This window comes from Olea europaea, unplaced genomic scaffold (genome assembly GCF_002742605.1).
Source record: "Olea europaea var. sylvestris unplaced genomic scaffold, O_europaea_v1 scaffold1350, whole genome shotgun sequence".
NCBI classification, from domain to species: domain Eukaryota; kingdom Viridiplantae; phylum Streptophyta; class Magnoliopsida; order Lamiales; family Oleaceae; genus Olea; species Olea europaea.
Genome location: NW_019230996.1, coordinates 1 through 10720, shown reverse-complemented (window position 1 = coordinate 10720; position 10720 = coordinate 1).

Genomic DNA, 10720 nt, shown 5'->3' with positions numbered 1-10720 from the left:
GGGGCGGGCTAAGAGGAGTGTTTGGAGGCTTGATTTCAGCTTTTACTATATTAACTAAGGGATTTATTATATTTTACATTTTTATTTATACTGCATATATTGCAGTAAATTTTATGTACCCGGTGACATTTCCACTTAATTAAATACATTGCTACTAATGGCCTGCTTTTAATTGATTGTGTTGATAGTTATTTCACTCATCAGTCGAGACCTATGAAATATAATTCAAACAGTTTAATATCATTGTTCAGGATTTATTAAATATCAAAACCCAACAAATTTACCAAACAAGGACAAAGTTAATTGAACTTCAATTTATTTTAAATTGAGTAACAAAATTTTAATTTAGTTTTAAATTAGGTAATTGACCCTGATTTACTTTACAATTTCACCCGTCCATCACATGATGTTTCTCAAATTGCTTATTTGACTATCATATTAATTTGGATTTTTCACGTAATCAATGCGTGACATGCTAATCGACCGTTATACCATAACATAATTTTTTTCTTTCAAGCATTTTAACTACTTATCAAAAGACATGAATTAATCTTCATTTTCAGTGTCGCGTAGTAATTATGTAGAATATCAATTACATGCCATGTCTGTGAATGAAATAAATTTGAATGGTATGTGATTTATTTGTGAAATTGAATACTAAATTGAACTTTAGTGACCAGTTGGATAAATTTAAATTTAGTGATCTAATTGAATTTGTTTGAAAAGTTCAATGATTGCAAATGATATTTATCCCGTGAAGGTTGACGCAATTAGAAGAAACATGCTAGTTAACAAATTTCGTTTACAAACTATGTGTTGGTAACATTTAGGTCAATCATTTCAAAAATACTTTTTGAAATTAATAATCTGAATCTTGTTAACACTTAATTTGTAAATAAACTCTGTACAACTAAGGTTAACTCTAATTAGAATTTATTCCCATTCCTCCTCATTTTGTTGGGTTCTCCAATCTCCAGCTTAAAAAAATAAAAAATAAAAAAATCTCCCGCCAAATTCCAAATTCGAGTTTCATTTGCTATTTTGATTTGAGTATCGTTCTTATAAATTATTACAGAATTTTTGAAATTAATGGTCTGAATCTTGTTAACACTTAATTTGTAAATAAACTTTGTACAACTAAGATTAACTCCAATTAGAATTTATTCCCATTCCTCATTTTGGTAGGTTCTCCAATCTCCAGCTGAAAATAAAGATAAATAAATAAATAAATAAAAAATAAATCTCCCGCCAAATTCCAAATTCAGGTTTCATTTGCTATTTCAATTTGAGTACCATTCATATAAATTATTACAGAATTTTTGTAGTGAATCCGATTGACTAATTCTCCTGCTTTAATAATCTATCATTTCTTTTTGAATTTCATTTTAGGTTTCTGATTCCTATTCAAAAGAGCTTGAATTCTAAAATATCAAAGTATACAAGTGATTCTGAAACGATGAGTTCTGTCAACATAAAAGAGTCACCGTTTTGGACAAAACCGGCGCCGTTTCTCGACCCTTCCCAATTCGAACTTTCTTATGAATGCTTGACTCCCCTAAAACAAGGTAACTACCTGATTATCTTTTCGCTTTTGGATCTTAGTTCTAAGTTTTTGCAATAGGCTTTCTAGCTATGTGATTTTTTTAGAAATCAAACAATTTTATTCATATTTGAGTATCCAGTTATTGTTGAAATTAACAACTAACAAACACACTCTTTTCCTGGGGAAAAAAATCCATTCAAAAGCTTTTTCTTGGAGTTTGATTAATTGAAATGCTTGAAAATTGTTGGGTAATATGATTTTGGTGATGAGAGTTTCGTTGGAATTTTATTTATGTACGAGATAATCTAAAAAATCAAATGGAATTTGAAATTAAAAGGATTTTGATATAAAGTAAGAAGCTTAATTGATAATTAAATTTTAGATGTCCAACAATAATACTATCTGCTTTAAATATGTTCCAAATTCTTACATTAGATGTAAAATGCATTGCAGTGAACAAACAATTATTAAATAGCTCACCTATGAAGTCATTATTTTTTAAAAAGAAAGAAAGGAAAGTAAATGAAGATTTTCTTCCTGCTACATCTCAGTTTCTAAGTGCTGTATTCTATCTTATTATTTCCCATAATAAATAGATTGCATAAGCCAGAAGTTATTCCTTACTTCGTTCAATCTAAGAGAAAATTCAAAAACTTGAGGTGATGACTGCATATTATTAGTTAAAGAGACTAATTTGGCAAGGATGAAACTATTTAAACTGAAAATGTATGTTACATTGCATCAGTGGCCAATCAAGATTTGAACCTTAGAATACAATGGGAGCCTTTTACCAGGGGAAAAGAAGTTTAAAAACCTTTCAGGTATCCTGAAGTATTCCAGTTGTGGATTAGTAGATACCATGCAAAAGCCTCCTTAATGCTGATACTAAGAAATACTTAATGATGATATAACAAACACGTGAACTCCATTAAGAATGCTATTAACATCACGATATACTCTCATTATCTCCAATCCTCCAAAACTAAATGATAACTGCTCTTGTAACCAAACTAATTATACAAAAAATAATGGATAGAATGTATTCGCCAAACAAAACTACTTTTAGGTGATACAAGAATTTGTGCGTTTGTAAGAGAACATAGAATGCATTGTTCATAGCATTCTTATTTTAATATTAATATTTTGACAGAATTGAGAATAGTTTTGACAATTGCAAACACTTGATGTCATGACTCATGACAATTCCACAACAACTTTTTATATTGCAATAATATAGTTAGCCAGAAGGAACTTTTCTGTGTCAAACACTGGTTCTCTTCATCAACACCCCACTCTACAATTATATCCATGCATCTCTGTAATTTGACTTCGGAGCAGAACTGAATTGTAAATGGATCTGTTTTCATGCGCCCTTTCCAATTTGATTGGTTATATGTTTGTCTCTGAATGATTGTCCTAGCTTTCCATTTTTAATATTAACTATAATTTGAGGAAGAAAGGTAATTTCTTTGACCATGTAATGGTTTCAACTTTCAAGTTCATTAAAGATTTGGAATGGAAGCTGATTTATGTGGGACTGGCTGAGGATTAAACTTACCACCAAGTTTTAGAAACTGTGCTTGTCGATCCCGTTAATGTTAGCAACTACGTTTGTTTTTCATGTGTTCGATATGTATTTCACTACCAAGCCCTTAGTTTCAGTATTTCTACTGAACCGCGCATGACTATTTCTCAAAATTCCCCAGGCTGATCCCCCAGACCCATTAAAGATCCATGAAGAAAACATTATTGGAGTCACTGTACTACTTCTGACATGCTCATATCAGGGGCAAGAATTCCTTCAAGTACGATACTATGTTGACGACAATTATGATGATGAGCAGCAAAGAGAAGAACCTTCTCAAAAAGTTTTGATTGATAAGACCAAAGAAATATTTTGGCCTGCAAGCCTCGAGTGACAATTTCCAATTACTTTTTATCCTGAAAATTGGGAAAAACTCCCATCATCACCCTAGCAGATTACAGAATTCGCATGGAAAGGCACCTATTTCCTAACCCTCAGTCTGACATTCAGTCCCCATAAACTCCAGAACTGTTAGTCTAGAAACCTCGCTAGGAATGGTTGTATCGATTTATTAGGATATGCTTGGCTACAGACTGATTAGTTCATGTGTTATTTTTCATTAGCTCAATTTTCAAGAACATGCCTTTTCCAATACACTGATTGATAGAAATCATCTTTGAATCTCAGTTCTGTGTACAACATTGACGATGTGCCTTATATCTCATGCTACTACATTCTCTGGCTATATATATAAATGGGCTCATCATTTCACTGTATGCTTGGTATGTACTATTAGTAAGGTGCTTTATTCAGTGCGTGTGTAGTAACGAGTAGGAATACACTATTATCTTAACTAGCAAGCTTAAATAACAAACAGAAAAGCAAACTTGGTACACAGGTATCAGAAAGAAATGTGAATGGTCTAAACAGTAAAATATTTCGAGGTTGAATGATACATTGACGTAGCTAACGGGAAATCGAACAAATATTTTCCCATTGAGTTTACAAGTTTTGGTTTTTCTATTCTCTAACTACACAAATCATATCAGAAAATCACAAAAGGATATTATAATTGCTGCCTAGAACCTTGATTTTTGTATCTTCTTCATACGGCTCCCTAACCCTTGTTTACAAGTTTCAAAGCAAATATTTTCTCATTGAATTTACAAGTTTAGGGTTCTATATTCTCTAGCTACACAAATCATATCAGAAAATCACAAAAGGACATCATAATTGCTGCCTAGAACCTTGATTTTTGTATCTTCTTCATACGGCTTCCAAACCCTTGTTTTGGCTTGCCATTGCGACCCAGCCTGGGCTGCTGGGCAATTTCTTTTGAGTCCAAAATCCGAACCCTTCTTTTGGCTTTCTCAATTTGCTGAGTTCTTTCGTCAAATCTTCTTTTTGTGGCCTCGAATTTCAAATCATGTGAATCCATTGCTCTTTTTCCGTCTATTTCCTCAATTTTCCTTTTCTTGTTTATCTCGAGCTTTGTTCCTCCGCATCTTTTTAAAACCTCGATCTTCCTTGGCTTATCTTGTCCACCCTCGTACTTTGTTTCTGTGTACCCTTTTGAAACTCGTTGACCGAGGAATCTCTGTGGCTTCTCTTCCAATTTGGGGCGCACATTAATGGGTTTCACGACTTTGTCGAAACGCAATTCACCACATTCCATATCGTGTTTAAAAACAGTGGAAACTGGAAATTGGGGGCGCCCTTTAAGCTCACGAACCGTGGAATCGTGCAATTGGGGACGTACGCTGATGGGTTTGAGGGACGCTGTCATAACATTGTCAAATTCAGTCAGTTCATCATATTCATCGTCGAGTTCCCTCTCGAGAAAATCAGCAAATTCATTATCACTTTCGCCCACAGAAATCTTCCCGCCGTCATCCTTATGGACATGATCTTCACAATCATCGAGTTCCCTTTCAAGAAAACTAGCAAATTCCTTATCTCTATCGTCCACAGAAATCTCCCCGCCATCATTCTTGGAGACATGATCTTCACAATCATCAAGTTCTCTTTCAAGAAAACCAGCAAATTCCTTATCACTTTCCCCCACAGATATCTCCCCTTCGTCATCCTTACACACATGATCTTCACAATCATGATTGATGATACGTTCTTGATTATTTTTACTTGATTTTTTCACAGTCAGGTGCAAACCCTTTTTGGCTTGAGAATCAGCAGTTAGAATGGACTCAAGAATCTGCAACCTTTTTGAGACAAACTCGTTTGGTTTCTTTATAGCGGCAACAGCAATGGAAGCATTAATCAAGTCGAAAATATCGATTTTCCGGGCATCGTCTTCGTTGTGAAAATACATCTTCCAAAATGAACTTTCAATGTCGATTTCCAAACCCATGGTTGGAATTTGTTTTGCTTCTCAACTGCTGTATTTCTGGTAATCTATTTGTGCGTGAAGGTGAAGAACAATTTTGGAGAATCCAAGGAAAGTTCCTCGTATTGTATGGTAAGTAAACCTGGGAGAGGGTTACTTACCATATATGTATGTAGATATAGCCGTTGTACCGTTGAAAGATTGACTAGGATTTGGCGCGTTTTCAATACATATGTATATTCAAATTTCACGTTTGTTGTTAAGAGAAAACGAAATTGGATCGAGAGAAATTAAATATAGGAATTTATTTAAGACAAAAGAACATATATTTGGGTAGACTATTGTAATTGAATCTAAAAGAGCAATTGCAATCTAATTTGGATGATTTATGTGATATCTATAAATTAAATGGTATGTGGGTGATGAAGGGGGTCCCATATTGACATGTCAATTATTTAATTGGATTGGACCTATATAATCAAGCAATCTATATAAAACAATTAATGTATGATATTCTTTAACCCTAATCAAATCCCTCATCTGCCTTGCACTCATATTATCTCTTGTCTGGTCATTGACTTAATTGTCAAAATGCAAACGGTTGCCGAACATTTTTTTTGACCGGTGAATTTTGTCTCCCGACAAGGTGTTCAAATGCACATGTGACGTCAACGTTGAAGGGACATGATCGTGATTCTGTTGACGCAAAAATTGAGGTTAACAATTTATATTGATATATTTTGTATTTTTGAACATTAAAAGTATTTATATTTTATATTATTAATTATAAAAAATTAAATTTAAATTTAAATCTCGAGTTTAAATTTTACTAAAAATGTAAGAATTTTTTTTTGTCTACTTGTTCATCTTTAAGATGATTATCTATTCTTACTTGATCACTTGAGCTATTGCATTTTATTTAAACTAGTCATAGTCAAAGTGTTATACTGGAATCTAATAAAGTCTAAACTTGTTATAAATGTCCATAAGAAATCAAAATTTCTTTTAGATTTCAATATTTTCGTTTTCATTTATTACATTTGTGAAGTAAATTTATTAACACTAGCATATAATCATAAAATGATTTATTTAATTAAAACCTTGATAAATTGAAATAAACACAAAGTGAATATCTTTTATATATAAAATCCGAAGTATCTATAATTGAAATATTATAGCAAATTGGGTCTAATGGTCACGTTCGAAAATGTATGTGAACATAAGGTTACACATCAAATTTGCAAGAATACTAATATTATGGTCTAAGGAGTCATTTTTACACTTACACATATTATTTATAATTCGTTTTATGATTATAGTAGAAATGGGATGACTTGCAGACATATAGCTGTTTAAAGATGTAGAAATAATTTCACAATGAATTAGCAGTCTATTGCTATCTAAATTGATGGTGATCATCACTAATGATAAATAATATTACTTGATTATATACTTGTTTGGTATTATTACGAAAGTGTGGATATATGTTGAATAAACCATAAAAGGATTTTCAAATGAAATGATATATTATGAATTTATGGACTATAAATTACTTTTTATATTCAAATTCAAATATTCAATTGCTTAAAAAAATTATTAAATATTCATTACAAAATACAGTGTCATCATTATCCATCTTGTAACATGGACAACAAAATATATAATCATTGTATATAACTATTACAGAGAACCAAGCCCTAGTTTTTTACTCATTATTAAAAAAAAGAAAAAAAAAGAAAAAGAGAGAGTTTTGAATTTTATTTTTATGAGAATGTATGATTAAACTTAAAAGGTAGGAAATTTTTTTAAATTTACATTCAGAATATTTTTATTGTGTAAATATATAATTGAAAATAATCATGTAGCAAAAGAGTTTTAGAACGATGGACACCAAACAGGGACTATAAAATTTTTAAAAAGGGCATCTATAATTAAAATAATCATAGCAAGAGAAAACTAAAAGTAAATGAAAATTAGAAAATCATGGGCTAAGCTCTCCCAAGCTGGTTCATCTTGTAGCAAGTATCCTGGGTTGATTATCACCCATTGGGAACTCATGAGCTCGTACGCCTTTGCTCATTTGGGTTCTACCCATGGACAACCCAAGCTCATGACCACACGAGCCATAGCCCCAACCCAAACTCAAAATTCTCCATATATTAGGCTGAACTAACTTGTAAAAAAAGTATATATGTGACTGAATTGACAACAAACTACAATTTGAAGGGTAATTCAGACTCCATTTAACATGAGACCCACCAGCTCAATTCATAGGTCTAGCTCATTTTTAATGGATGAATAGATCCAATACCTCAAAGGGCCAAACAGAATTAACTCAATCCATTACCACTCATGAAAATCGAAAGCGTGTAGTGAGGTTGAAGGTAGATAGCGGCATGAAACATTTTATGTGCTTCCGTGATCACGTTTCTCTAATAAAGGCAAGGTAAATAATGAATTTATATAATGGTTTATATATAGGTGATGTGTTAAAAATAAAGTGGAAAAGTTTTTTTTTTTTTTTTTAATTTGATTGAAGAAATTTTGATTAAATCATATTTTACCACATTATATATACGTAAATCATTATGTAAACAATTATGTACATGTTGTCAGGAGCGGACCCACATGTGGTCAAATCACCACACAAAATTTTGCCGCCTTTTTTTTTTTTTTTTTTTACAATCTACTTTGATGCACTTATCGGGATGTCAAATGAAGTCAAAATATTGCATTTTTAATACCATTTCGAAGTACTCATGGCCTAGTTTTTCACTCATTAATGGCATGAGAAGTGGTCAACTATAGCAAAAGTTATGACATGTTAAAGTAGACCGTTTAAAACTAGTATTTTGAGAAGTTCGATAATATCCTAACTTTAAAAATTCGTTTGCGATCATGTACTATCTGAATCCATAAATCGTCTATGTCATGTGAAAGTTTGTTTCAAAAACTACATCGTTTTCATATCGAATGGTCCAAACGGATATCGAAAATAGTTAAATATGTATCAAACGTATGCCTCAATAAAGATGTCTAACTCATTTTTTCTTTTTAAAAAATTCAATTAATTATTATTTTTACACGATAAATTTTTCAATATAATTTATATCATTTCATTTGGAAGTCTTACATGAAATATGATGTAAATTTTTTAGGGTCATTACGGATTAAATACAATTTGAATTACTTTCGAATTATATCTGCTTTAAATTTGAATTTAATTTACTTCCTGAATTAAACTTGAATTTTATTTCAATTTAATTTACTCAATTTTAACTCAGCATTTGCTAGTGAAATGATAAACAAATTATATAAGTAGCAAAATTTATTTAATAATATAAATAACGATGTAATTATACGACGTTTTCAAAGTGTCAAAATACATATTAACTTATTTTCATTGATATTATGTTGTTTATTAAAAAAAATTATTTTTAAAAATTTGACCCCATAATACTAAAAGTCTGGGTCCTCCCGCAAGCATCAAGTTTATGCATACTAACACTTAGGTCCATAAAAATCCCAAGCTTTACGTGCACAATGATTGTTTTTCAATAACATATAGACATACCCAGTTAACTTTATTAATTATTTTTTGGTTAAATGATGTCAGATACAACCATTGTTCGAGGAACAAGGGAACGCTTTAGAAATTGCCTTGATTAAGGATAAGAGAACTCGATAACAACAATGTATGTGCAGATTCTGTGTTTTACATATTCTTGTGATTATGCAAATATCTTTTCAGGTCGTTTGAGGGGGTAGAAGGAAGCAAATGTAAGCTTAAGTGTCAAGTCATCTATTTTCTCGAACCTATCTATTAGTTCATACCATCAACCAAGAGAAGACAAGTTATATATACTATAAATCATTCCACGTATGGTAGTAAATAATAGGTATCCATAAAAACAATAATTCAGAGTGAACAGTTGGAAGTAAAGAATTAGTTAGAGATAGGCTAGGAAGTAATTCTGAATCGTCTGGTTAATTTAACAGTAAGCGGTGAGTAAACCATCTTATTGTATGGGTGACCTAATTTAAAAATCAGCTACTTCAGTTACTTAGTTTAGTATGTTTATGTTTTTCTTGTATAAATGTGCTGATTCGTAAGAAAATTAATTTTTTTATGCACTGAATACTTAACTAAGGATGATGCTAATCATTCCGATTTTCGTAAAAATCCTTTCCATTGCTTACTAGCATGAAAATGCAATGAAATAATGCATTGTGTATAATTGTCAAGGAAAGTTATGGTGGTTGGTATGATCGTTATTAGCAAGTTAGAGATTACATATTGAGCATTTACGAACAACCCACCAATATTATCTTTGTTTTTCACTCTCGTCGTCCTTTCAATTGATTAACCAGAAAACCTAACAAATATGCAATTTGTGATGTTGAGAAGAAACAAAAGATACACAATTTCATATGAAAGATATTATTACATATGGTTTATTTATAGTTGAATGATAATCCTCTTCTATCGATTGAATTTTTTCCTTTTCCCTCTCGCTGAGGAATTCCATCTTAGGCTTGTAAAGTGTTCTTTTGGAATTTAATTTTATTAGTTACGTGTTTCTGCTTTTATCTTATATGGATTGCTACTAATATGCAAAACTTTGCCTCTCTAATTGTGTTTCTAGACAAATATATTCTTGTTTTCTTCTTTTTTACTTCTTGATTCTATTGTTACTCCAGTCCTTGGCTTTTATTTCTAGATTTCTACTGAACTTTTGTACATTCTATTATAACCATGATTACTTGTTCAAAGTTGTACTATTATACGATTTAGGAGTGGGAAAATAAATTTTCTATCACAATTCACTCGAAATGAAGTCTGCTTGGAATCTAAATCTACAATTGCATTGAATTTGCTACCTGTACCTTCCACGTTTGATATTACTTTTACTACTATTTCTTCTTTTATTAGTACAAATTTATTTTGTGCATTTTGTGGCACACATCTGTCAGTGCATTTGAATATGGCGTTTAGTTTATTTTATTTATAGGTATTTCTTTTGCATAAATATAATATGGGTTTTCATTCTCTTTTTTATGTTTATATTGTTGTTAGATAAGAACTTTTAGATCTGTTAATTCATGCGGTAGTAGTTATTTGGATTGATGTTTATAGTTTTGTCTATGTTTATAATTACTGATCATCGATTACAATTGTTTTAAAAATTATCTAATATTTGAGATTTTAATATTTCTTGGATCTATTCTAAATCTTTATTAAATCTGTAATTCCCGAAGAGTGATATCTAGACAAACTTGCAAAAGTTTTCAGTTTTCATATATTAAT